The sequence below is a fragment of the Corvus moneduloides genome, chromosome 14 (genome assembly GCF_009650955.1).
Source record: "Corvus moneduloides isolate bCorMon1 chromosome 14, bCorMon1.pri, whole genome shotgun sequence".
NCBI classification, from domain to species: Eukaryota; Metazoa; Chordata; class Aves; order Passeriformes; family Corvidae; genus Corvus; species Corvus moneduloides.
In genome coordinates this window covers 13,177,907-13,204,224 of record NC_045489.1, presented here as the reverse complement: position 1 = coordinate 13,204,224, position 26,318 = coordinate 13,177,907, and the positions used below count along the sequence as shown (strand labels likewise).

At 44.6% G+C, this 26,318-nt stretch overlaps 1 protein-coding gene across 2 annotated transcripts in view; it reads left to right on the top strand.

Annotated features, from left to right (window-relative positions):
• The window catches only part of PASD1 (PAS domain containing repressor 1), a 103,587-nt gene continuing 77,269 nt past the window's right edge, over positions 1-26,318 (top strand). Inside the window, exon 1 of one of the 2 annotated variants that reach the window (XM_032124047.1) lies at positions 1-211. The gene's annotated coding sequence lies outside the window, so the exon portion shown is untranslated. Of the gene's footprint in view, positions 212-1,135; positions 1,363-26,318 lie in introns of those variants that run through there. The other variant, XM_032124045.1, reaches the window with a different exon arrangement.

The window sequence follows — 26,318 nt, the reverse complement described above, 5'->3', positions numbered from 1 at the left end:
ATTACCACTGTAATTAATAGGACTTGTATAACAGTACCTAATTAAAGTCTGATCATATAGTGTAAATTTAACTTGATTATTGTTAGCCTCAGTGAACTCTGCAGGAGATTAATCCTGGTGATTCACTCAGCACAGAGAGCAACAGCGGCAGCTCTGCGGAGGACCAAAATATTAGCGAACAGCAATGCTCTGTGCCCCCAAACCCTGCAAGGTAGGTCTGGGTACCGATGGTAGCACCGGTGTCAGGGAGGGGTCTGTGCTGGGACAGGAGTCTCCCTGTTTTCAAATGGTTTAAAAGCCACTGGGATGCCAGCAGGCTTCTACAGCACCGTTCTTAAAATCACTGAATAAGGAGTCTGTGAGAGGATTATGGCTTACATAAGAGTTTTATGTCTGTCCTAAAGCTACAGCCCTATGCATTTGTGCGCTGCATAGTGTGTCTGCCAGTGATTCGTGGACACCAGAATGTCCTGAATGACTACAAGCCACATTTTGTTTAAGATTATTACTGATACAGGACCTGGTCCCGGTCTTATGAAAGCTGGTGCGGTTTAGTCTGTGGGAAGAGAGTAGAGGCAATAATGTTATATTTTTTATATTAATTACTGCATATTAAAATGCTGTATGCTTTGCTTCTGCACATTGTGCTGGAGAATTCTTTGCTAAAAAAACAAATAAGCCTTTGGTAAAATAATAGGGTTTTCTCTGTATGTAGTTCTGAAGTACAGGGCATGGGGTTTGTCCTGTCTTTGGCTGAGCACATCTGTTTGTTTGCTGCTAATAATAGTTTAATCAATGGGGCTGATTCCTGTATATTCTCTGTCTGACAGTAGCCCTGAAGACCCAGATGGCAGCAAGAAAAGGTCTTTTGTATGTGTCACTTTTTTTCTTTTTTTTCTTTTTTTTTTTTTTTTTTTTTTTTTTAGATGTGGCTTAATTAAAAGCAAAGAGAAAGTTTTACTCCTGTTTGCATGAATGGTCACATCAAACAGCACAGGAAAATCTAGGCCAAGCTGCTTTCAGTGGGCTAAGGAACATTATACCATTGCACCGCTTCCTTTCATAGTAGCAATGCCTCTTAATAAACGTCAGGCACCTTCTGAACTTTCTTTGAAACCGTTACCTTTGCTTTCCACAAGTACCCCGTAGCCCACCTTGCCCCCCCGGCTCACTGTGGCACGGCTGTTGTTAGGAGATGTGTCCGTGTGGGATGGGAAGGAGAGGGATGTGCGCGGGGTGCATCCTCGCTGCCTGCAGAAACGGTGCCGGTTATATAACGCCCTCGCTGGGTAACGAGGTGAAACTCTGTCAACTCTTCTGCAGGAGCTTTCAGAGGGTTTGGGGCTGCTGGCTGGCTGAAGGGTAAGTCAGGGATGTGTTCCTCAGGGGGGACTGTGTGTTGGGGTGCACACGCAGGTGTCAGTGTGTACAGTGCTGAACAGGGGCTCCAGCATTAATGACTGAGATGTGGGTGCAGGTAATGGTACCTCAAGCAAACACGGCCACTCAGCACCTTGCCTGAAACAGATCATTTTAGGGTATTGCTACTTTGTGAAACAGCTGTGTAATGTCTATGCTGTTTGTCTGTTTTCCTCTTAACATGCCTGAAACTCAATTAAAAATAAGCTGTGCTTAAGCCACAATGGCTTTCCTTTAATAGTGGTAATAATACTTTGTGAGAGAAGGCTGTGCTCAGGCAGCTTTATATCAAATGATCCAGGATGCTGATACTATTCAGAATATAACTTGCTGGAGCTTTGCTGTTGTTCTTTGTACTTGCTGTCATTTCTTGCACTTGCAGACTTGTACCTGCTGTGTTTGCTTGTCCGAGTGCAACTGTTCATGTTGACTGATGAGTGCATGCTGGATGATTATGTCCATGAGTGCTGGATATCCTTGTCTGTTTTAAGACTGAGACTACAGGTCTGGATGTGCTTGCCGCTGTCATGGAAGAGTTACTTGTATGCATAGCTGCTGTCAAATGTGCATCTCAGAGCAGAAAGCAATCTTGGTTTGCAACAAGATTAACAAAAGGAATGCCTGAGCTTTTCAGGGTTACATTGTGGAATCTGTGTTTTCACTGTGAGTGTTGTATGTGCTTCAAGTACCTGGGAGTTACTGGGGGAACTGGTTCCTTGCAGAGACAGAAGGGCTGTGGGGAGGGGCTGTGCATCCACAGCTCAGGCAGCTGTGAGCTCAAAAGATTCCAGCAGCGAGAAACGGAGCCCAAATGAACCTAAATAAGCAAGGGATCTGAATTATTCACAAACAGAAATGCTTGTTCCTGAATAGTCAGGTATCTGAATCCGGAGCAGCCTCAGGCCGTGGGACTGGCATTGTGAGGGTGAGTGTTGTCCTAAAATGACCTGTGCAACAGAAAAATTGGTTGGTAGGAGATACAGGCTCGTATTCCCCTGGGACTGAGAATCTCTTGTACTCAATTTTTAGACTCTTTTTTTTGTTATCATCTCAAAGGCACTTGATGCCACAATTCCTGTCACTTTGGCTTTTGCATTTGTTCCTTGCAATATTCAGCTGGAATAGCAGCCTACCAGGGCCCACATCCTATATCCTATTTCATCTTTGTTCTCCTTCTCTTGCTGTGCTTGAGTCCAGTGGTCCCATAGGTCTGGCTGGTCCCTTGGTGGTTGTGTGGCCTTTGTGTGAGGAGATGGGTGTAAGCACAGGGGGACTTAACCTGAGGGCAGAGAGTCGCTCCAGACTTAAGGGAGCTGCACAAGGACTGGCTGCCACGCTGGATCTCTGGGGTCATGGGCAGTCAGATGTGTGGTGGCCCCTTCTTTTGCATCTCCCCATTGCTAGGGCTTCTGATGTGCTGCAGAAGTTTTGAAGGGAGCAGCTCCCCGATGTTTTGTACCCCCACCCAGGCACCTGGAAGGGGTACAGCAGGGGGAGCTGGAGCTGTTGGCCACAGTGTCTAGGACTCGACCCCAGGAGGGGAAATGAGCTGATGAAGTCTCATCTTGGTGGCAGGTGTGGCACATAATCATCTTTGCACCAGGGGAGGTGGCTTCTCTGTGCTGCAGAAACACCATGCCGCTTGGGGGAAGATTGCTGGTTCTCCCAGAACGGTAAAGACAGCAATGGGGTCAGGCCATCCAATGCTGCAAACTCCCAAGCATCGTGTACATCAGTGAGGATAGGTAGATCGCCGTAAGTGGCCATAGGTAGAGAAATATCACATAGCTGCCTAGTTTTTCATACATGATCACTGAGGTGCTGGTGGCTTTGTAACTTATGCAGTCCCATAGCTGAGCCCTCAGGGTCATGTTTGCTGCCTCCAGATAGTGAGCCTTGCCCTATATATCAAGCAGACTTCTCTGTGCACATGCCTATGTTTAATTACCATTATGAGACAGATAAAAAATTTAAAATGTCATTACAATGTGGTGTGGGGGTGGGATTTGCAGTCTAACTGCAAGCCTCCTGTTGGTGAAACTGCTCCAAGTTTGTCTGAACTTTACCACTGGACAGTTGGTGTCCTCTAGGAGCTGCTCTCTGAGGAGGCTGATGTGGCTTGTTTTGTTTGTCACTGACTTGCCTAGGTATGTCAGTGTCAGCACCTCTCCTGAGACTTTCCTATGGTGGAAATTCTGCCTGGTTAAAACTCCTACCATCCAGATACCTCAGCAAGAGCAGTGCTAGGCGTGCTTTGCCCAAGGAGTAACATCCTTCTTGAAGGAGAGTTATTTTGATGTGGACAAGGGTCATTAGGACTGCACTGACTTCCTGATGTTGGTACCTGTTCTGAGAATGGGTGCTGATCCCACCTTACCAACGTAAAGCCATTTGATGCACTTTGCAGTAGAATGACCCTCTGGTGCTTATAAACCTTTCAGGGTATTAAAATGGCCTTAAACCCTACTGTGTTTCTTGCTTTAGCTTGGAGCTGGCTCAGAGCTGGGTTTGACTGGCAACTCAGCCACTGCTTGCAGTTTAAGTTTCTTGGGATGGGGTGATGGATCCCTGCCCTCTCCCAGTCCTGTCCCCCTGCTGCTTTTGGTGCAGGCTGAGCCCTGAGAGTTTAGCTCCAAGCTGCAGCCGGTGACATTCTCGACATGCAAACCTCAGCAGCAGGATCAGAGCCACGTTTCTCAAATTGACAAAGCAAATAAAGGCTTTTATTCTGGGGGGAGGAGAGAACAAGAATTATTCCAAACATTCTAATAAGCCCCTAAAGTAAATAACTAAATGTTCTTCCATTTCAGTGTAGCTCTTGGAAAATTTCCCAGGATGTCTTTAAAGAGCTCATTGTAAAATAGTGGGATGTTCTTTTCCCACAGGTGTATGTTAAAACAAAAACATTTCACTTGGAATTATTATAGAATTACCTGGTCTTGGGATTACTATGAAGAGCTTTGGGAAATCATTCACCTGGGCTGCATTACCAGGGAAGTGCTGCTGCCATGCAGGTCCATGGTTTGTATAGCAGGGGAGGCAGAGGTTCAGAACATGATCTTCCCTGACTTTAAATGGGAAATTGTAGGGATTCTATTTCATCAGTGAAATTGGTTCTGTTCTTTAACTTGAACTTTTTAGAATACAAAGGGAGGCTTTACTACAAATGGTATTGTTTGCAACAACCTCATGGACCCGCCAATTTTTTTTCTAGCTGAAGTATTTTGTTGCAGGAATCAACAGAGAATTACTTCCAAACTTGTTTTAACATTGTAACACAAACACCTGTACATAGGAAGCAGAGGTCTTCCTCTGTTTGCATCCTTCTCTGTCTACCTGGAAGAGCAGTCTGGCCCTTCCCTGCTGCCACAGAGCACCTTGAGGAAGGTGCTGAGCCCTGTCAGGGAAAAGGAGCACTGGTACTGATTGCTTGGGGAGCTGAGCCCAAGGCAGACCAATGAATTGTATTGTTTTCATTGACCTGGGTAACGTTTTTATTAATTATCATTCCCTTCACAGACTCAGGGACCAGAGTAATAAAGGTAATGAAGGATGAGTAATAAAGGCAAGCACAGATGCTTATCTGTCCTAGTCCCTCTGACATGCCAGTCCATTGAACCTGTTCACTGTTTGGACCTCAGTTAGAATTTGATTTTGAATCTCCATATGTGTGTGAATTGGGAACTCCCCTGCTCAAAGCACTGCTTCAGCTGTATGGAAAATACTGTGCCAGGCTGTATGGTTATTAATAAGCTGATTTTGCTAGAAGAATGGAGCACCATGTCTGAGCTCTTGTGCAGGGCAGGCTAATGATATTGGACAGTGAGCAACTGTCACTTTTGCTAAATCTGTCATATTGCAAGTAAGCTGCTTACAGCATGCAGTGAAGATGGGCAGAGAGACAGGCTAATCCACCTTAGGGCTCTACCCAAACTGAAATTTGGAGTCTGCTTTTCTCAAGAACACTGTTGTCCCTTGGAAACTGTTGTCTCAGAAGCACAAAGAAAGCTAAGGATCTGAACAGGCATCAATTTTGCTGAATAAACTCCATCGGTGTGTCCGCTCAAGGTCTTCTAGACCCTCATTCCTGAGGAACAGAAGCAACACAGAATTTTTCAGAAAACATATCCTTGTACATTGCTGAAAAATGCAGCACAGATTTGGAAGCAAATCTGAGGATTTGCAAATCTGAGGAGGAAAAGGGGAATGAGACCTGGTCAGCAGTACTGGACTCTCAGCAAAGCTTTCATGGGTGGGAGCTGTGGAAGTAGCACACAGAGGCTCTTGGTTGTCTCCTGTTACCAGTGCAGCCAGATGCCAATTCCCAACCTAGAGACCCCACTGGAACCTCATCTGCAGCAGTGTGAGTGCAGTCCGTGGGCTCTGCAATGGCTCAGTGATGGGTTTGGAGAGGTGGGAAGATGGATATGGGCACCCACTTCTGCTGACACCTTCCTGCACCACCTCCTGCTGAGCCCTAGGCTGTTCTTCCCTGTTGCTGCTTTAGGCATGATTGTCCCTTCGTGCTTCTGTGGTAGAAAAGCAGTGTATTTGTCCCAGGTTTCCCTCTCTCTTTTTACATGTGAGACTTCACCTGTTCACAACATGTTTTTCAGAAACAATCCCCCGTTTTGGCCTCATTTGGCCAAAGTGCGTAGCAGTTCCTTGAATTTGAGTAGATAAATAATCATGTTGATGGAGTTGCTGCTTAATATTAAACTAAGTCTGTTGCTGAATCAGGTCCTTGATCTTTGGCAACCTTTGTGCTACAAAAGTATTTATAAGTGTAAACATTAGATTGTAGATGCAGTTTCTTGAGATAACACTGCAGCATATGGGGCACAGGGCTGAACTTTATGGGGCAATAAAACTCAGTGCTGAACACTGGGAATTGTTTCCTCTTTGCAGGCCTTTGTATCCGCTGTTAACGACTGTTCCTCCGTGGCATTTAGTAGTGTTTAAGAATATCTTCATTCCCCTAAAATTTGTCCTGTCACCTGTGCAGTGCTCCACAGGCAGAAGGTGTTCGCTGGTACTATTGTCTTTCCCGTGGTCGCAGGAGAAGTTCCATATGAGATTGGAATACTGTATTAAGCTGGGACAGTAGATCATGCATAGGGTTTGAAGGCTGTCAATTACAGTATGCATTTTGCAATGATGAAGCTGTACAAAATATGCTTGCAATGAGCTTCAGGAGATCCCCAGCTTTGTGGCTCCCCACAAGGGGATGCACAATGGTCAAAGGTAGAGAGGTGCCTGCATGACTTACAGCTTAAGAAATTACAGCTTAGGAAAACAAGACAGGAAAGTGGGTTTAAATGCTATCAGAAAAAGGAGATAGGAGATAAATTAAATGGCTTATTAAAATCATTCAGAGGTAGGGTTCTAGGTTCAGTCCTACCTGTCAGCCCAACAATGCTAACAGTAATCACAAGCCTCCAAGATGCAGAGCTGAGGTCCCTCCTTTTCCTGCAGATACAGGGAGCATGTGAAACTCATTGATGGCCATTGTAGGCAACAGGTTGTGCCACCAAGGATAACAATTCATGAGTAGCTGGTTTAAGACCAAAGAAGGCAGTTCCGTCTTCTGCTCCCTGCAATCTCCGCTGCATTGGCACAGTAGTGGCAAAGTAGTTGAAAGCCGATCGTTACAAAATATCTCTCCAAGCAGTAGCTTTCAACCATGCAAGCGTGATTTTTCACACAAAGGAAGTTGGGTGTGGCAGAAGCGCCTTTCCAAGGGTGAGATTTGCTTGAGCTGGTCATGAAACTGCACCCTGAGGGCTGCTGAATCAGGTTGCTTGTAAAAGTCAAGAGTATTTTGATGTACAAGATGTTTATGTTCCCTCTTGAAGTGTTATAATGAGGATACAGCGATAGCATCAGGGCAACGGGGTCACAGAGCGGAGCCCTCGGAAAGCTCATGCCTGGCTCCTCTGGTGCTTACCTGGGAATGTGTTTTGGTTACCAACTGCTAAACATAGCAAAGCTGCAGCTGCATTATCATTCTACTGAATGCCAAAAAGTTTGTTGTGTCTTACTGGAGAGCACGTCACTGTGGCCTTAACCAGCTCTAATATAGAGGCTGTTGAAAAGCACGGCTCTGTTACCATCACAGTCCTTTTATATATTTTTACCTTCAGGAGGAAGTATTTGTTGAAATTAACTTCTAGTTCCCCAAAGATGAAGACATTTCTAGTTGGAATGGTATCTATGAGTAACTTTTTTTAAGGGTAGAAAAATGTTTTCTGGTAGGGTTATACAATTTGGTTTATATGTTCTCTGCAGTCTTCACCACCATAGAATCAGGTGAGGGGTTTCAGATGATTTTAGCAATAGCTTAGGAGATGATGGACAGTCTAAGGTTTTGAATACTCTTTAGATGATACCTTAGTATGAGGCCTACGAGGATGAGAATGCTGCACTGCCACAGGAGAGATCCAATGAGGCATTTATGCCTAAAAAACACTCCCCAAATTAGCCTGCCTACCAGACAGGGGCTCCACCTTGAAGGCATTGTTGGGGAACCCATGAAAAGTGCTGGAGAGCACCCCAAACAAGTGATTTCTTGGAAACTGGATCCTTTTCAGGCATTTCAGTTTGGATGTCCTGAGCCACTTGTCAGAATTTTAATAGTATTTACCTCAAGTGAATCTGGCCGTGGGCGTTGGGGTTTTTTTGAGGAATTTAGTTTTAAATAACATTTCCCCTGTCTAGATCTTTATCATTTTAGAAGGGATCTCAGTCTGATTGCGTGTGAGTTATTACTGGCTCTCACAGGCATGGCTGTGTTTATACAAGTCAGGATTTTTTCCTGGAAGGTGGGAAGGTAATCATTGCCCCCCTGGCACATTATGGGGGACAGTTCTGCAGCCCGGCTTCGCCTCGCTCTACCAGAGAGTATTTCTGCAGTTCTGACAATCTGGTGTCCTCCATGTCAGGCTGAAGCTGTTAATTTTATTTGGGGTGGTTTTATTTGGTTGGTTTTGGCGAGGACGTCTGAGGTGGGTTTGACCTTTTTGAGCTGGACACTGGGGTTAAGGCTTCTTCCTAAAGGTGCTAACCAAGGAAACTGAGCCATGTTAGAAATAACACAAATACCATTTGCAGTCTTGCTTCTGGTGAGAGATAACTACTGGAACACAAAAGCTGCCATTGAATTTTTCTGTTGTGCAGCAGCACTTTGTTGAACAGGGATGAACCTAAGCATGAGTTCAGTTTCACTACAGCACTTGCTGAGTAAGGGTCTAAGTTAATAACATCAAATAACAGCTGGTGCCAGAACCGCTTTCAACTATGTAGGAAATTTAAGACTATATTTCTCAAATAGACAAGCCCATTGCACTGCAATGCCAAGAGGAAAATTTCACTTTGCATTTGCCAAAGCTGAAATTTGGTGGTTGCAATGAATCTGCTTTGCAGTAACAGTGCACGGGGTGACAGTGCTGTTGGAACAGAAGCTACCACTGGTGTTTGGAAACAGCCCTTGTATGGAAGAAAAAAAGGCTGTTAAGACATTCTTCTGTGAAATAGCTCCAGACAAAGCATTGAGCACACGGCAGTGTGTAGGAGAAGAAAAATGTGCATTAAGGCTTCTTTATCTGTTGCATGAGTAATCAAAACTTATGTAAATATGCCTTCTTATAAACTGTATTTATCTTATTCTTATGGAGGAAGCAATGTTAATGCCTCTGTCCTTCAGTTGTATGTATGGAGTATAGATAAGCAGCATTACATGTCCTTATCCCTGTGGATCACAGAGGAAAATTAACCAACTAAAAGCAATTCCCCATGACCGTTACTTGGGAACTTTAACAAAGTCCCAGGCCCTCTCATCCTGGATGGTAATGCTGTCAAATCTGTATCTGAAAGACAGGTATGAGAGTCTGAATAACATGTCCGTTTAAGATAATCTTCCTTTTTTTTTTTCACTGGTACGTATTGCTGCATGTGCTTCAGTAGGGAGACGATGTTAAGGTTAAGAGGCTTTGCTAGTATAGTTGAAATCTTCTTGAAATGTATCTGAACTGGCCAGCAAGAAGAGACAAGAGCTAAAATGTGGTTTGACACCAAGAAAAAGGATCTCAGATTGTGTTGGTTCAAATTCAGAAAAGTGCTGTGACAGCCTGCCAGTGTGAGTCATGTATTTTGGGAGTGTTTGTGCTTCGTAGCCTGTTCCCCAATAGAAGACACTTCTCTTTTGGAAAACTTTCAGCCTTGTGCAATCAGTCCATCTGCTTTAAAGATAAATATGTGTATATTAATAATGAGAGGTCTATTAACAGGTTGACATTTCACAGGATTTTAGGGATGAACCTCTGTCTGCTGAAGTCAGAGGCAGCTTTGCCATTAACAAGTATGTTTAGTCACTGGATAGTCTAGCAGTGCAATTGCCTTTATAGACTAGAGTTATCTAAAGGCATTCTGTAACTGTCAAACAAGGTTTGACTGGGGTTCCTTGTGCATTATTTTGTGAGTAACTAGGGTGTGGGAACTAGATTTTAGAAATCTATCCATATGTGGAATACTTCAGAAATTTACCTAAAGATAAATGAGTAACAGACCTGATATTCCTAGGTTTCTAGTGCCTGGATTTTGAGAGCTGCAGTTTTTTAAAGGGCTGGCATCTCCAAAGAAAAGGGGATTTTTTGCTGTGATGTACATTGGGCTTTGGAGATGGTTTCATATTTCGACCATATTTCGACCAACCACTGACATATCAATATGCTACAACCTATAAATCACCCAGGGGAAAAGCATGAGGTCTTTGATGTTGTAGCAAAATTCTCTGATGCCACAGAGCCTGGCATCAGGCCTGTGGGTTTTATCCTGGCTCTCTCCTTCCTGATGTGTTTGCCTGATGTTTGAACTCTGTGTAAATTGACTCAGAGGATCCTGGAGTTTCAGCTCTGGAGTCCAGGAGAGCAGAAAGGATGCTCTTGGCTCCAATGCCCTAACTGGCTTGTCCTTTGTCTAGGACAGTGCAAGTTCTTTCCAAGCAAATATTTACAAAGTAAACAGCAGGAGAGAGTTCACATACAATTTGTTGGCATTACGTCAATACAGATTTATTCTGTTGTGTGTTTTAGAAGTTTAATTAACATGAGGTTTGCAATATGTGCTGGAAAGTAAATAACAGGCACATCTTTATTTTCTTGGGAGAAGAGTATTGCTTCTTTAGAATAAAAGGTATGAAGGCTTTTCCTAGTGCATGCAGCTCTGTTCACTGGTTCCATGCAGGCCATTCCTCAGTGCACACATCTTAAATCCCCTATAAGCCCAAATATCAGGCTTAGGCGAGACTAAAGTGCTGTAGAGATCTCACAGTGAGCCTTTGCACAGGGAATGTGTTTTATCCCACCATCTGAACACCATGCAAACAAGCAGTGAGACCTGAAGTAGATTATCAACTCCATCAGTTTGGCTGTTGTGCAGAGCTGTTTGTGGAAAACATATCAGATGCACAAGCTGATGCTGCTTTGCAGATTTTGCCATGTTAGTGATCAAAAATATCCAACATGACCAGAACATCCACAATTGAGCTGCTTTCATTTGGAAGGACTTCTTACTGAGAAGTCCACTGAATTATAAATCTTATTCTTATAGAGGAAGCAATGGTAATGCCTCTGTCCTTCAGTTGCAGGTATGGAGTATAGCTAAGCAGCATGGAGTATAGATAAGGCCAGCAGGCTTTTACAATAGAGTCCTGATATAACCTTTAGCAGAGGACCACAGATGACAACCATGTGAGAAGATTACTGGGCTTTTGATGCCATCTGCCCTGTAATTGCCCCCATAACCGATGTGTTGTATCCTAGAAGTGATACATCATTCTCTGATGTCTCATCCATGAAGTCTGGTTCTGGGGCCTTGCAGTTTATTTACATGTGAGGTTTCCACTGGGGATTCCAACGTACAGGCTGATCAGTGGTGAAACGTTGCTGCCAGCAATGGGAGCTCTAGTTAGAGATAAGAAATCACACCTTACTGGAGCTGTCAGTGAACTTTTAGCTCTCTAAACAAAGAATCTTCATTAGATTCCCTGGAATTGCCTGCATGCTCAGGGCCAGTTATAGGTGTACATGTCTTCAGGGCTTGAGCTCAGCTGGAAAGGAGAAAAGTCCTGCACTGGGAGAGGTCTCTCCAACATGATCATATCCTGGGCTCATAGACAAGGTCTCTTCTTAGTAGACTGCATCCTCCAATCTGCTGGAAATGTTCTCATGCTTCTTCTGGTGCCTTTGATGTAACATCTCATATCTGGGATAATGATGTCTTTATACTCCCTTTTTTCCAAGAAAACTTCCATCATTTCATAAGCAGCTAAAATGTGCATAGCCACTAACTTCACTATTAATGTAACATTTACGACAGACTTGACAACAAGGAACAGATTTCCTGTTCATGGTTAGCCCTGCTTGGCTGAACTGAACACAACAGTCAAACGTCTCTTACTTTTCTCAGTATTTCTGTTAGTGTGTAACTGACCTTTCCCCCTCCTTCATTCCTATTCCTCTTCCTGTTTTGTTCTTCAAATATCATTTAAATGATGTTTGATGTGAGTTAAATGCTATAGAAACGCTATTTGCTGTTCTGTTCAGATTTGTCAACTCAGTTATTTTAAGGCATCGGGTTGACAAACAGGTTTCTAACACCCTGAGGCAATGAATATTTTCCCAGGTTGGCATTGTAGAAGAGTAGAGTAGAAGTATATTTTTTCCAAGGTTGTGCAAGAACAGGCACAGTGTTTGTTAATTGTCCCTCATCTCCCTGTACATTTTTATTGCTCTGCCACTGTGAATAGGTTGTTACTGGTTGGTTTGTTTGTAGCCATCCCCTGCACTTTGATAGAGAAATTGCAGTGGGTGATAGTTGTTCTCTGGACCTCTTTAAAACTCTTCTTTCATCTGCCTCCTCATTTTGTTCTGCCTATTGAAATTTCATGTATTCTGGGGGGCTGGCAGTCCAGATGTTTTCATGACAATGGTGTCTTTATCATCAGGATTTCATAATTAGGCAATTATTTTTTTTACAATACAGTCATTCTGAGATTTTTGTGTAATAAGCAGTTAGATATTATAATTTGCAAGAAATGTCTTTTTTGTGTTAGTATGGATTAGAATAGATTTTAATTTTACAATTTGAGAGATCTAAATTAGACATTGTAGTAAAGAAAATTTACTTCTTATTAGAACACTTACATTTGTGTTGTGCTTATGCCAGCCAGAGTAAAATAGTTCCATATGTTTTTAATCTTAGGTTAAGTTAAAACTGCTGGTAGAAGAGATGGTGGGAAAATGGACTGTGATGATGCAAGAAGATGTAGCTAGAATTTTTAAGATACTGCAGTGCCCTATCCCCTCCTGGTCTGCAGCAGGAAGTCCAAGTGTCAACAGAAATAAAATCTTAGTCCGTTTGAGCCAGCTGGAAGGTGCAATAACTTCAAGTCACTTTGTTATGATTATTTCAACTACTTCTTTTTGCATGTAGCTGGAATATTCAAGCAAAAGTATTTTCATTTCTACCTCTTCCTATTTTGTGTGTGTTTCAGCTGATAGATGCAGTGGAAGCAATTGCCTGCAAAAATGGGCTTGTTTCAGTAAAGAATCATTTCCCATCATTTCCCTAAAGAGCTCCCTCTGTAATGTCTCTCACTCTGTCTTACCAATCTTATTTCTTTTCCCTAATGTGCAGTAAAATATTAATCTTTTCAAATGTTAAGCCTGAGTTTAGTCTTAGTTTATGTTTTGCTTTCTAATGGCAAGTGTTAAACAGTGATTTCTAAGGATGTTCACAGTGGCAGAGTTGCAAAGAACACTGGATGAGTATGATTTCTGTTTCTATGCTTTTTTTATTTGTAGTAGAAAACTGCCTGAAAACTTTATTCCTAGTCCATCTTCATTTGTGTTTTGATGAGAAAACTCCCGATGGCTTTAGGCAAACAAAATACTTCGAAGATGTAGATGTTTTGCTGAACTTAAGCAACTGTTAAGCTTAAGACTTAAGCTTAACCATTCGTTAGGCAGGGACTGTCTGTGGATGACAAGTGCCACAGGTTACCGTGTTTCTTCTCTAGCAACACTCTGTCCAGGTGCATTTCAACCAGTGATGCCACTCCTGTTCACTAAAACAGAAAGAAGATAAACTATGTATAAGTTGCAGGAGAAAATCCCTAGTAGCCCATGAGTTGTCCTGGAGAAAAGGGATGCTGCACATCCGTGAGAACATATATTTTTCTGGCATATTTAACAGTTCCCCAAGATCCTTTATTAACCTCATCAGAGATAACAAAGTTTGTGAGTATGGGGTCAGCTTTGCTGATTAAAGGAAAAGCTGTGATGGGGGAGAAATCTGGGGCAGCAAAGAGTGGAAGGGGAACACAGATGCCATCCCAGAGCTGGTGGGTGTTGATGGCTGCTGTTGTTGCCCTGTTGAAGGGAGAACAGGTATAGAGAGCAGCTTTGGCTGGTCACAGGGGTCTGTAAGTCTTTTCTGCTTTTAAAAACTGTGCTGTCTGAGCACCACGTCAGGTCAGACTGAGGGAGTTGGAATGAAAATAGCTAAAGCAGCACTGCAGAGGTGAAACAGGGGTCCTTCATGAAGGGTTGTTCCCTTGGACAGTTTCTTTGCCTGTGGCTGTGAAGCTGATGGTGGCACTGGTGCTGTAGCCAAAATTTCAGATGGTGGCTGTGAACGACTTGAGGTTAGAAACCACTCACTCTGTGTCTTCTTGTGTAACCTAAACAGATCTTTGTGGTCAGCATGAAGTAAACAATGACCACGTCTTGTCTAACTCTTTCCGACCGGACCCACTATTTGCCTCTACGAAGTTAAGTAAGAGGTGACGTCGCAGTCTGAGCTAGGGGTGGCTTTCATGTTACATGGTGCTCAAAAAGTAGGTTACTGGGTCAGGAACAGCAAGTTCTGACTGTTTGCCAGCTCGGCCTTTTTTTTCCCGCGATGTTTATACTGCTGTGACCTGCCACGCTGAAATGAGTCTAAAATCAACAGGAGCAGTGCTTCAGACCAGCGAGGTGGGTGTGATTGAACTTGTCCTTCTGTACCTGCATCAGATTATCTGTCTGCAGGATGCTTGCTGTATAGGGCTCCTTTTTTGAAATTAAAAGTAAAGCTAATTGGAATCCAGTGGCTAGAAAAAAAGCCAGTCCTTTTAAAATTATTAGCTGGAAGCCAAAAAACCTTCTAAACTCACTGGAGAGTGAAGAGATGTGGGGTCACAAATTCACTACTAGGAGAATTTACTCCCAGATCCAGGGTTGTGTTAGAGAAGCAGCCTTGGGACATCTGGATATTTTGAATCTAGCTCAGAACAGTGAATTTTGGGATAACTGAGTTTTGATTACAGTTGTGATCAGTTCGAAATGCCTCTTGCTGTTTGCACTGCTTTGTCCAAAACTGGTTTCTCCCCCACCCCTGGTGTTCTGTCCTTTTAAGCCTCCACAAAGCCAGAGCTCAAGACCTGCTGCAGGGCATGGGGATGGAGGGCAGCTGCTGCCAGGACCGAGTCCCTGAAAGGGAGCAGAGTGCCAGGCTGAGGGTGGGAAACCTGACAGAGAATTGCAGCCTCCTTCCTAGCCAGAGCACAGGGGCAAGGGGATGATGGTTGGACTCAATGATCTTAAAGGTCTAAAGGTCTGAAGCATCCTAAACACTGATTTTGTGTTTTATGACTGCAAAGGTGAAGCTGGCACAGGCTGCACGTGGGTGTGTACCTGTCCCAAGCATTGGACCCCACAGTCCCTCCTGTGCTGGGTGATGGCAGCCTGGAGCAGATCACTCATCCTGCTGCTGCCATAGGCTCCATCACCCCACAAGTGGAGCACGGAGGCAGCAGCAGTGGCTCCTTCATTTGCAGGGCTGGCACGAGCCCCTTCTGGTCCTGGTCACATCCGGCTGCCATTAACAGCAGCTGCACACAGCTGCACTGCCCCAGCCTTGCAGCTGGACATACAATGTTATATCCAAAGGGAAATTCCTTTGGGTTGGAGGCAAGTTTTCCTCTTGCTCAGTGCCTTTGTGCCCAGATTTCTGGAGCATGATACTGCAGCTCTCCACCCCTGGTTAAGTGCAAAGAGTGGGGTACACAAGGAATGGGTGGCCTGGCTTCAAGTATTTGAATAATCTCACCAACAAAAATATTACTCAAAGGAAAGCCTCAAGATATATTCAGTGGCTCGCTGCCAAAGCTGACTTAAGAGGAAACTATGTGGGCCATTCAGTCAAGTGATTCATCAAGCTTTCAGTGCTTCCGAAAACTCATCTAGAAGAAATTAAAGAAAAAAAAAAAAAAGGCAGAAAAAGCAGGATTCAAAGAGAGATTGCACCTCACAAAATCTCTGTCTTAAATCACAGAAAGCTTTCTGCTGCCAGGCCAGATGTAGCAGGAGAGAGAAAGAACAGCATTGCTTAATGCTCATTGCTGAGCTAAAATGGCATCTAATCACAATGCATCAGCAGCACTCCCAGAAAACGGTCCATGCAGCCTGCAAAGGCCACCCTCAGCACTCTGGTTTGCACATGCCTCTTTGTGTTCCTCGTCCGTGACTCGAAATATCTGCAACTGGAGGAAAACTGTGTTTCGTAAAGAAGGGCAAGGTGGGTAATGCAGCTAATAAACACACAGATCTCCATATTTTAAAGCAGGGATCAGCTCATCTTCTTACTATTTAATGAAATGCAGTCAGACTGCAGTATCTCATAGAAGACCTGTTATTTATGAGACTATCAACCTCTCAGAGCTGCAAAGGTTCCCCACTGGTGATGGCTCAGCAGGGCCCTGGTTATCACTGCTGACTTACAGTTCCCTCTCTGCTGGCAATCAGTTCGGTCACTACCAGAGAATATATGTTAAATCTCACCCCAAAGACCCCAGTCCTGCGAGGTGCCGAGTGTTTGGTGTGGAAAGCAGCATTACAAGAGGCAGGAAGGAGGTGAGTATCTCACCCCCTGCATGCCCCCTCTTTCTTAGAAGGCTGTATCAGATTCTTAGCTGATAAAAGTAGACACGGCTCTGTTGCCTTCAGCAGAGCTCTGCTGATGTATGCTGGTGCAGAATATGGCCAGGTGTCTGTTCAGAAGCTAAAGCTCTAAAGGTTTAAGGAGAGGCATATATTTAAAATGCAAAATACCCAGCACTAGTCCTTGCTGGCCTTGTTTCTCAGGGGACTGTGTTGATATTAAATTGTGCTGGAAGTTGACCTGTGTGAAAATCCACATCTTTCTCTGGTGTGCCATCCTCGGTGGCTTTGCAGGCACTGCACAGCTTGATCCTGCCTTTCCCTTCCCATGCAGGGTTAGCAAAGGAAGTGATGGTCTGTTGGTTAGAGAGAGCTGCCACATCACATATGCTCACTTCTGCTTCTGCCCTTGCACCGCTTTGGGGTGTGATCTTCTGCAAAGCCTGTGGCTGTGCCTGGCCTTGATTTCTCTCTCTGAAAAACAATGATGACAGCACTATCTGAATGCTTTTACCTATCTTTTTTTTTATTTTGGGGTGTAAAGTGACACAAAAGAGCAGCAATCTGTGTCTGATCTTCATTCCCTGCTGCACAAATAGCTCTTCAGCCCAGCTTTGTCACTTCAACAGCTGTAGCATTAAAGCAAAAATAAAGCTTGATATTGGGGTTCTGCTTTGAAACTCACAAACCATTATTACACCAAGGGAATGCCCTCATAATACTCTGCTTCCAGTCAAAGAACTGATGGAACCAGATGATCTTTAAGGTTCCTTCCAACCCAAAATGTTCTATGGTTCCATGATACTCTCCATGTACAAGATTCTGATCTATGAATCTATAGTTACACTTAATAAGATGTAACAGTTGCTTGGGGGACTGATAATAGGATACAGAGACCTTTATCTCTGTGTCATGTGTTGAAATCCAGACCAGGCCGTTAGCAATTAAAAGGTCTTTCCATCTGATGTCACTCCAGTGACCTGTGCAAAAGGAGCCACAGCTCAGCAGTCAGTGCATAAACTTTTCAGGTTTTAGATTGCTGGACTTTCTCCTCTCTTTTTCTTTTGAAGGGAGGAAAGTGTCTTTTTCAATCCCATCCCTGCCCTCTTTAGCACCGTGACCAGCTGTTTGTAGGCAGGCAAGCAGCCAGGCAGACATGGGGCTGTGGTGTTTTCCCTCCCTGAAGAAGGTTTTCCAAACCAAAGCTGAAGTATCTCTCCTGAGACCCTCAGGAGAGCAGCCAGCACTGGCTCTACTCATACTGAGTTTGTTTTGGGACTAAATACACTGTGGTTTTTTCTTGGCATCTCAATACAGCAGCTATTTAGGCATATAAAAATAATAACTCCTAAAGTAAGATGCATGGGTTTCCTCTCTTTCTGTCTATATGAAAAATACCCCAAATATTTACTTTCAAGAGTATTTGAAAAATGGAAAAGAAAGATGGAAACCTTTACTTATTGCATTTTCATTCAGACACAAGCATGTTTGTATTCCATTAACTTATGGTGAGACTTTATATTTTATATATATATATATATATATATATCTCTTTCCCATTTATTTATACCTGCTAAGATTTTTTTTTCCATCTGAAAACTGCCGACAAGTGTGAAAGGCTCCATAGTTACCATTCATTGTGACAAATGCTGTGGGAAAGGAGGTATTTTCTTTTTTTGTCCTCAAAACAAGGCCATGCTAATGTTCACACACAGATGTTTGTGTTTGAGAGAGTTTTATAGCAGGAAAAGACCATTGTTATCAATGGCTGGCCAAGCACAGAATTCAAATTTTCTGTGAGCTGAACCCAGGTCTGTGACTTGCAGCTGGGGTTTGAGCAGTCCCCTCTAAGTGATGGGCCCTGGGGCTTCTCGGGGACTGGGCAGCCCCATCTTGGTGCTCACGTGTGACCAAGTGAAACTGGCTGGTTCCTCTGCCACCTTCCTTCGCCCCGCTGAGAGCTCCCAAGGAGGATTCATGGCTGCCCTTCCCTGTAGGACTCGGAGCCTGGCACTGACTTCCCCAGACCACAGCCACCCAGGAGCTAGCCTCTGCCATGGTCCTCACCAGCTCCAGAGGAAGGTCCCACCTCCCCCACCTTCAGGCTCTTGTGAAACATCACCAGTTTTGGAGGAAAATGGACAGCAGAGAAGAAGAGGACACAACTGAAACCTAATTACCTGGAATATTTTAGCAAAGACTGCCACTTCCAAGCTGCTCTTGAGCCATGTCTTTCTTGGTGGAGATCTGAGTCCTGGAAGATTCCCTCCAATGGGAAATATTGCAGTGATAGGACATTGCTCCTCATTCCTCTGATCTGAAAAGTGCACCTACTCCCAAATATAGGTCCTAAGGAGCACTTGCCAAATGGCTTGCCAGAACAGCAGGACTAGGAATCTCCCACTTCCCTTTTCTCAGTACCTCTGAGAGCTTTGAATTCTTTTGTCAGAGTTTACCCCTCTTGGACAACCACTGACATATCCATCAGCACAGCCTTTATCTTGTGGGAAGGAAATGCAAACAGACTCAGTGAGCCGGATTGCTGGCTGATGTGTATCGCTCTTGGTCTGCTCCTGGTGCTTCACACCAATTGAAATCATGGCACAGCCATCCCTGCAGCACTCCAGTAAGCTCCACAATTATTTAGGTGTTTTCTTGTAGTCACCTCAGGATCTAAAATTTTGGCCCAGAACCTTTCGTTTCATGAAAACCAAGCATGAGAACTGGGGATTTCTCCCTTTCCCATGCACTTATATTGTGATGTTCCAAAAATTGGCAAGTGTTTTCTTTCTGTGTTAGTAAGGAGGACCCCTGGTATACCAAGAGAAGGCTGGTTGTACAATCTCCCTAAGTTTGTAGAGGGCAGTTTCTAACAAATTCCTTCAGGTCATCTCTTTATGTAAGTTCTGACCTGGCTCACCTGCCTGAGCTCCCAGGTCCAGGTGGAAAGATTAGCTCATGTGCAGTGCATGGTGACTGCTGAGCTGTTCTCATGTGAAGAAACCCTGCCCTACATTAGAGTCCCAGAATCACAGACTCACTTGGAAACTTTGGCAGAAATCAAGGTTGGATCCAGCCTTGCTTATCCAGCTCAGTGGTGGCCATACCAAATCTATGCTGCTTCTATGCCCAGCACCGCCATTATCTCTGCACTGCACCCACTCACGAGTCCTGTTCCACCTCTCCATCTGTTCCCCAGGACTCTGCACTTGGTGTAGCTAAATTCTTTATGAAATGATGTTGAACCTGATCCAAATATCCCAGGCAGACACCAGCTCTGTTGCCTCTATGACCATGGCACGGCTAATCCCAAATCCAGAGTGACTGCCTGCAGATACCTGAGGTGATGCTGAGCAATGCTCCTGGAGACAGGAATGGTGCTGATGGACCTCATTACTCAGAGCCCAGGGGTGTCAGCAGTCCCATTGTGTCCATTCCCTCTCTGGTGTTTGAAATGCAAGTCAGCTAACACCTGGAATAGCTGTCTGTGACATGGGAGGTGGTTTGCAGAATTTACATCAGGATATAATTACTATATCTGCACAGAGAATTCCTCACTGAATATTTTTGTTTCAGATTTTGGAACTTGACAGAGGAGAGGAGGTGGAGAATCTCTACTTCGAATGAACTAGAGATTTGAATTTTCTTCCTCTCTGGGTTTGCTATCCACCCATCCATAGACTCTTCTTAGACTGCTCTGTTTTTTCCTTTTTGTATTGAACAGTCTGAGCTGATGATGGACAGAAATGCCATTAAGATAAGCACCTGTACTGTACCCAGAAGGATCACAAGCATCCTCTTGGATGCCCTTAATAAAATGTTCAGCTCTTTTGAAGGTTGAAGAAGGCTGTGATACAGATCAAATCCTTAGATCAGCTCTTGGCATGCTCACCTCTCAGCAGCTCCTCAGATGCTCAGTGGTGCTGCTCCAGATTAATTAAGTGGACAAAGTCAAGCTTGAGCATTAGCCACATGCTCTTAATTGCAGCAAAATATGGCAGCTTTGTGGTTTTGTTTTTTGTTATGAATAGGAAGTGATCAAGGCAAAGGAATTCTAGAGTAGGCTTTTTTTGCATTTTTTGGCCACCACAGGGAGTAATTAACCTTTTAAATACTAGACTCATAGACACAGCAGGCTATCTTCATGCCTGTTGTTTCTGGCTATTTAATTGTCCCCCATGAAGCACCACGTTAGGTAGGTTAGCTGGAAATTGGGAAAATCAGCCATTTTCAGGGAGAGTTTGAGCATGGTTGCAGGGTTTAGTCACCTTGCCCCCAGATTTGCCAAAGCCCATAGTGAAGGAGTAGTGGACAAGTGAGCACAGTGAGCCCTGAACAGCCTCTTCCCTGGGCTGTGTGGCAACCAAAAGTGGTTTTATCTATATTTCACCTGAAATTGTATAAATCATTCTCTTTTCTACTCTTTGTTCTCACCCCTTTCAATTTTGTGTTGCCTGATAACAAGGTTTGAAATGAGGCTGGCATGGCAGGAGGCATGTCCAAGGAAGGCTGCCCGGCTTTGGGGGCTGCTCTTGGAGCTGCAGTGGAGCCAACGTGCAGCAGCTCAGGGCTCTCTGACTGCTTGTGGGATTTGATGGCTGAGGAAGAGCCACTAATTCCAGCTCCATATCTGAATCCCAATAGGAATAATTGCACAATGCCCACCTGAAGAGCCCCCTGTGATTTTGTTGGGGTCTCCCACGCCTCCTGCCCTAGGTCAGCGTGTCCTGAACTTTTGCTACTTCCCTGCTGCCTTTTGCCCCAGGTTTGGCTGGGCTTACCTTAGCGATGTGTGGTTGTCTGTCCATCCGGATTTTTCATTGCCCTCTGGGTCTCCCTCAGCTGAAAGACTCTGCTTCAGTCTTTTAGGACTTTATTTCGTTCCTCTGTGGCTTGGGGTTTTTTGCAGGGAGGGCATTTGCCACTGTTGCTCTGACACAAGCAGGCAGGGGTTACTTAACTACCCACATCCTCTCAAAATAGAAATTCACAGCCCCACAGTACTTAGGCACATTTTCATTAGTGTATACAGTGAGCTTTCTTCCAGCTATCCCAGTCTATTAATAACTGGTCCAAACCTTTGGTTTGCCCAAGCATTTAGGAAAATTCACTTTTTCCATACAGGGGCTGTTGGTATTTCTGTACTCTGAGATCAGAGATGCCATCCTGTTCAAGTGCTTGGTGATGGAGAGAGGGTACATGGCTCACTCACCCAGTTCTTTCTTTCCTTAGATCTGCCCTTTCCCAAGGAGTACAAAAATACGTCTTTTACTTACCCTTTAACTAAGAACTGACCACAGAGAAGGGGATGGAGAGGAAAATTTGGATATACATTAAAGTGTAGGAAATCACAGGGAGATAGAAAAAATAGCAGAGAGACGAAAAGGTGGAAAGAAGGTGCCTTTTTGTTGTGAAGGGATTAGCTGAGAGTCAGCTTTCAGATGCTTTTTAAATAAGGCATTCTCCTGGAAAATACAGATCCTGATCGATTCCGAAACCCTCGGGGATTTTTGAGGTCAGAGCTCCCCTGGGAAACGGGACCAATTAAACTGAGCAGCAGTGCCATTCACAAATGGGCTTATTACTTTTCAGTGAGAAATGCTACCAAAAGGGTTTATAGAGTTCCGCTTGAAGTTTCAAGTAAAAATGTTCTTTCGTTATTTGCCCCATGAAAAACTAAGGAGGGGTTCTTCAAGGGTGGACAACAAGGCTTGCCTTGGATGGTTAATGCAAGCAGAAGTGCATGGATGATGCAGGGAGGACCAGCTCTGCAGGAGGTGTGACTCACATGGACCTTTCTGCTCCACACTGGCAAGGGGCTGTTCTGAGCATCCTGCGGCCCCACAGTGCCTGTGGGTCATTTGTCCCTTTCGCCTTTCCATGAGGTTCAGGCCTGTCATGGTTTAGTATAGTTTGGTCCCAAGCAGGGAAGTTTTTCATGTTGTTTCACTGACACTTCCATAGAATCATAGAGTGGTTTGTGTTCTAAGGGACCTTAAAGATCACCTTGTTCCAACACCCCAGCCATGGGCAGGGACATATTCCACTAGACCAGGCTGCTCAGGGTCTCATTCAACCTGGTCTTGAATACCTCAAGGGATGGGGCAGCCACAACTTTTCTGGACATCCTGTTCCAGTGCCTTGCCACCCTCACAGGGAAGAAATTCTTCCAATAACCAGTCTAACCCTGCTCTTTTTCAGTTTAAAGCCATCCCCCCTTGCCTAATCACTCCATGCCCTTTTCAAAAGTTCCTGTTCAGCTCTCTTGTATCCTTACTGGAAGGTGCTATATTTTCCTCCTTTCTAGTACTTGCCATAACCCAACCCTGAGACGTTTGCAGCCTGTGAGGTTCCCTCCCTCTCTGGCCTTTCTTATTTCTTTACTCACAGCTGGAAAAGTTTAGTTGACACACAGGTTGATTCCTGACAATCCAAGAAAAAGCTGCCCTCTCCATTTGTCTTGGGGTCACAGTTCAGCCCCTGATCTGGCTCTGCGGTCCCGCTGCTTATTTGCATTTTTCTGTACATGGTTTTTCCATTTCCACACATTAATCTTTCTTTGTTAAGACTCTACCCCATGCTGAACAGACAGGAGGCACAGATGGCTTGATGCAGGTTTAGTTTTGGGGTTTTTCTACTCTTTAATTTCTGCAGTCCATTGAACAGGAGCAAAATTTAAGTTACCTAAATATTAAATATATTATTTTTAATGGAAATTGCACCTGCTTAGCCTAACCCTCCCTAGCCTTACCCTAACTGCTTGCCTAGTGCTTGGGAACTTTCTTTTCGGGTGTAGCATTTGGTTGTTCTGAGGAAGGAATGGCGCTCCTTCTCTACTATGGAAATCACCTCAGGCTGCTTGGTTCACCTCAGCTGATTCCCCCAAGGACAATTTTTGGAGATCCTTTGGAAGTCCTTTCTCCTTGGCACTTCTTTAAACAGCCTTCATGCCACCAGAGACCAACTTCAGCACCTGCTACAGACTTTGTGTTTCAGTCTTTTAATGTCCAGTCAATGGAGATACTTTGAGTACCCATGAACTGTAGGTGAACACCTAAATTAGCACATAGAGTATGTGCTTTGAGAGTTTTTCTTGTCTTTGTTACTGAGCAGGGAAGTAAGAGGATGCAGCCTGAGCTGATGATCCTCTCAGGCCTGGCACAGCAGATGCCCAAAGCCTCACCTCACTCTGGATCTGGGCCAGTGCTCCAGGGAGGGTCCCTTTGCAGGCTTCCCTGGGTCATCCCTGCCAGGTGACCACAGACAAAAGAGGAGACAACCCAGCCACTTGTACCTTCCTGCTGAGGGATGGATTGTCTCCTCCACTTCAAAACCAAGACATGGCTTAGCCAAATGCTGCTCACCAGCTGGGGCAGCACGTTTCAGAGACGGACCCAGTTTTGGGAATGCTGCTGAAACTCCTTGTGAGGACTTAGAGAATAGAGTTTAAATTTCTTCAGGCACTTCATCACTTCCCTGGTTGCAGGTTTTTCCCTGTGGTGGGTGAGGCAGATGCTGTGGCAGTGACATTGCTCTTACAGGGGGCAGCTGCTCGGGGCTGCTCTTTGCAGTGCTCTGGTGTGGTACCTCCACAGCCCCACTCCCTGAGCTGCCACTGGCAATTGGGACTGCTCCATTATATTTTAGAAAGCTGGTTAGAGGCCTGATTTATAAAACACAAATCTGTCACACTAACAATGTAGATTTTTAATATACTCAAGCTTTAAAATCATCTGTTTTGACTTTTTCCAAAGTTTTCTTTTTTGCAGCTCAATTGCAGTGCTCCCTACTGGGACTAATTGATGAGGAAGAAAGGACACAATGTACTTACAAGTGTAAATGGTGTATGTTTATTCCCCTGAATGGAATAAGTGGCAAACCCAGAGGTTGAATAAGATAAGTTCATCAGCTATGTACTTTTAACTTTCTTTCACCAATTATGATAAAGTTCTGTACTTCCGTGTCAGTTCTGACATATAATAATACTGGGTAGTCATGTAGCTTTTATAGTAACTGCAGAGAGTGAGGGCACTTGTCCCAGCTCTGAAATGCAGAGCTCATTAAAATGGGATTGAAGGCATTTAATATCAGTTGTTGTATTTTCTATTTGTATTCAAAATGGCCAGCTTCATTATATGGGGCAAATTCAAAATAGTTCTGCTGAAGTCACAAAGCCCAAATTTACACCCTCAGAAACACAAAATCAGTCTCTCCAAAGTGTTCTCGGAAAACTTGAGTTTCTTGTTTCTAGATGAGTTCATTTACATTCTTTCAGAAGAAGTTTTTTACAAATACAGAAAAAGAGAGAGGGAAGGAGAGTTCCTCTTTCCTACCTCATAGTCCCAAGAGACTGGGCAAGTGGGGGCCCAGAGTCAGACACAGCCCACAGTACATGGGACGGGTTGGGATGCAGAGAGAGGTGGGCACTGGACACTAGCATGGCCCAAGATCACGATGCAAGTACCAGTGCTAGCTTCATCAGTCCCTCCATGCTGCTCATCCATCCATCTAAACCAGCACAGTGTCCTGCCCACTGCTGCCATCTCCAGCTCTGCAGAGAGGTTTCATGAGAAACCAGCTGTGTTTTAGCCACTGCCTGCTCCTCTGGCCATTGCAGGGCTCCTCTGGCTCCATCCCATCTTCCATGTGTCCTGGTGCTCATCTCGGCTGTTGTGCCATAGTCTCTCTGTCAGCTTGAACTCTGCTTGTACCCTTTCCCTTCTGAGCTTAGAGATCCATGTTTTGGCACATTCTCTTGAACAGCTTCGCCCAAGCGTGAAGGGAGGCATGGCGCTGCTCCGCAGTGCTGCAGTGCCGAGGGACTCTGGCAGCAGACGTGACCCTGCAGGTTCTCATACGCTTGGGTTTGCATCAAGGTTCAACTCGCCCTTTTGATAAGCACTGGAGCCCATCTGCTGCTGGGGGATGCTGACTGCAGGTAGTCCAGGCTTGCCTGGGACATGATGAACTTCTCTCCATCTCTGTTGGCTTGTAACTGGTCACTGAGGTCTACACTCCCTTCTGGCAGTTTGCAGGAGATTGTTTTATCGCTTAGTGACCAGCTTATGGACCCTCTTGTTTGGTTTCGGTTTTAGTGCTGAAGGTTTCACATGGGTCCCTGGTTATAAGAATTACAGTCATCAGGCTCAGGGCTGTATTTTCCCTTCTGCCCTGCCATGAACACAGAAAATCCAGTGCCAGGGCACAGAGAAGGCCATAACACTGAATCCACAAAGTGCATCCTCTTCCCATTCCCTGACCCGTCCCACCTACTCAGTGCAAGTGGTTGGCAGAAGGGACTGGAGCCATGAGGCACAGGGGGAGAGTCCTCTGAATTTCCCAGCATGAGATTTAACCCTGAGCCCAGCAGTGATATAACTCCAGTACTTACAGCTCTTCCATTGCTGGAAGAAGTCAGGGTTATAGTTATAATTAAAAGGTTCCTGAGCTGGGAGTCAATGCTGGCAGAGAGTTCAGGTGTCCCTCCAAAGGCTGCTCTTGGGGCTGGCTGCCTGCCATCAGCACGATGCCACTCATCTGGCCCTCAGATGATTAACCATCAAAAATAATAATAGAAAAGGCTTCTATAGCCTTCATAGGTGCAGTCCCAAGGGTGCTGGAGGTGGCACAGGGATGCTCAGGAATGGCTTCTGCTCCCATTTACAACTCTATGGGACATTTGAGTTGGTTGTTACTATCAGCAGCTGAGAAAGGTCTGCTGCATCTCACTTGGGACTTTTTTCATCTTCATGGTTGCAGCTAATATGCACTTTTGTCCCTGTATAACTCACTGAGAATTTGATCAACAAATGACATACTTTGCTGCCAGACCATTGGAGGGAAACAAAAATTAAGATGTTACCAGTGTACTCATTTCTTGTCCCTGTGACAGTGAATACCTGGGCTATGCTGAAGCCCACA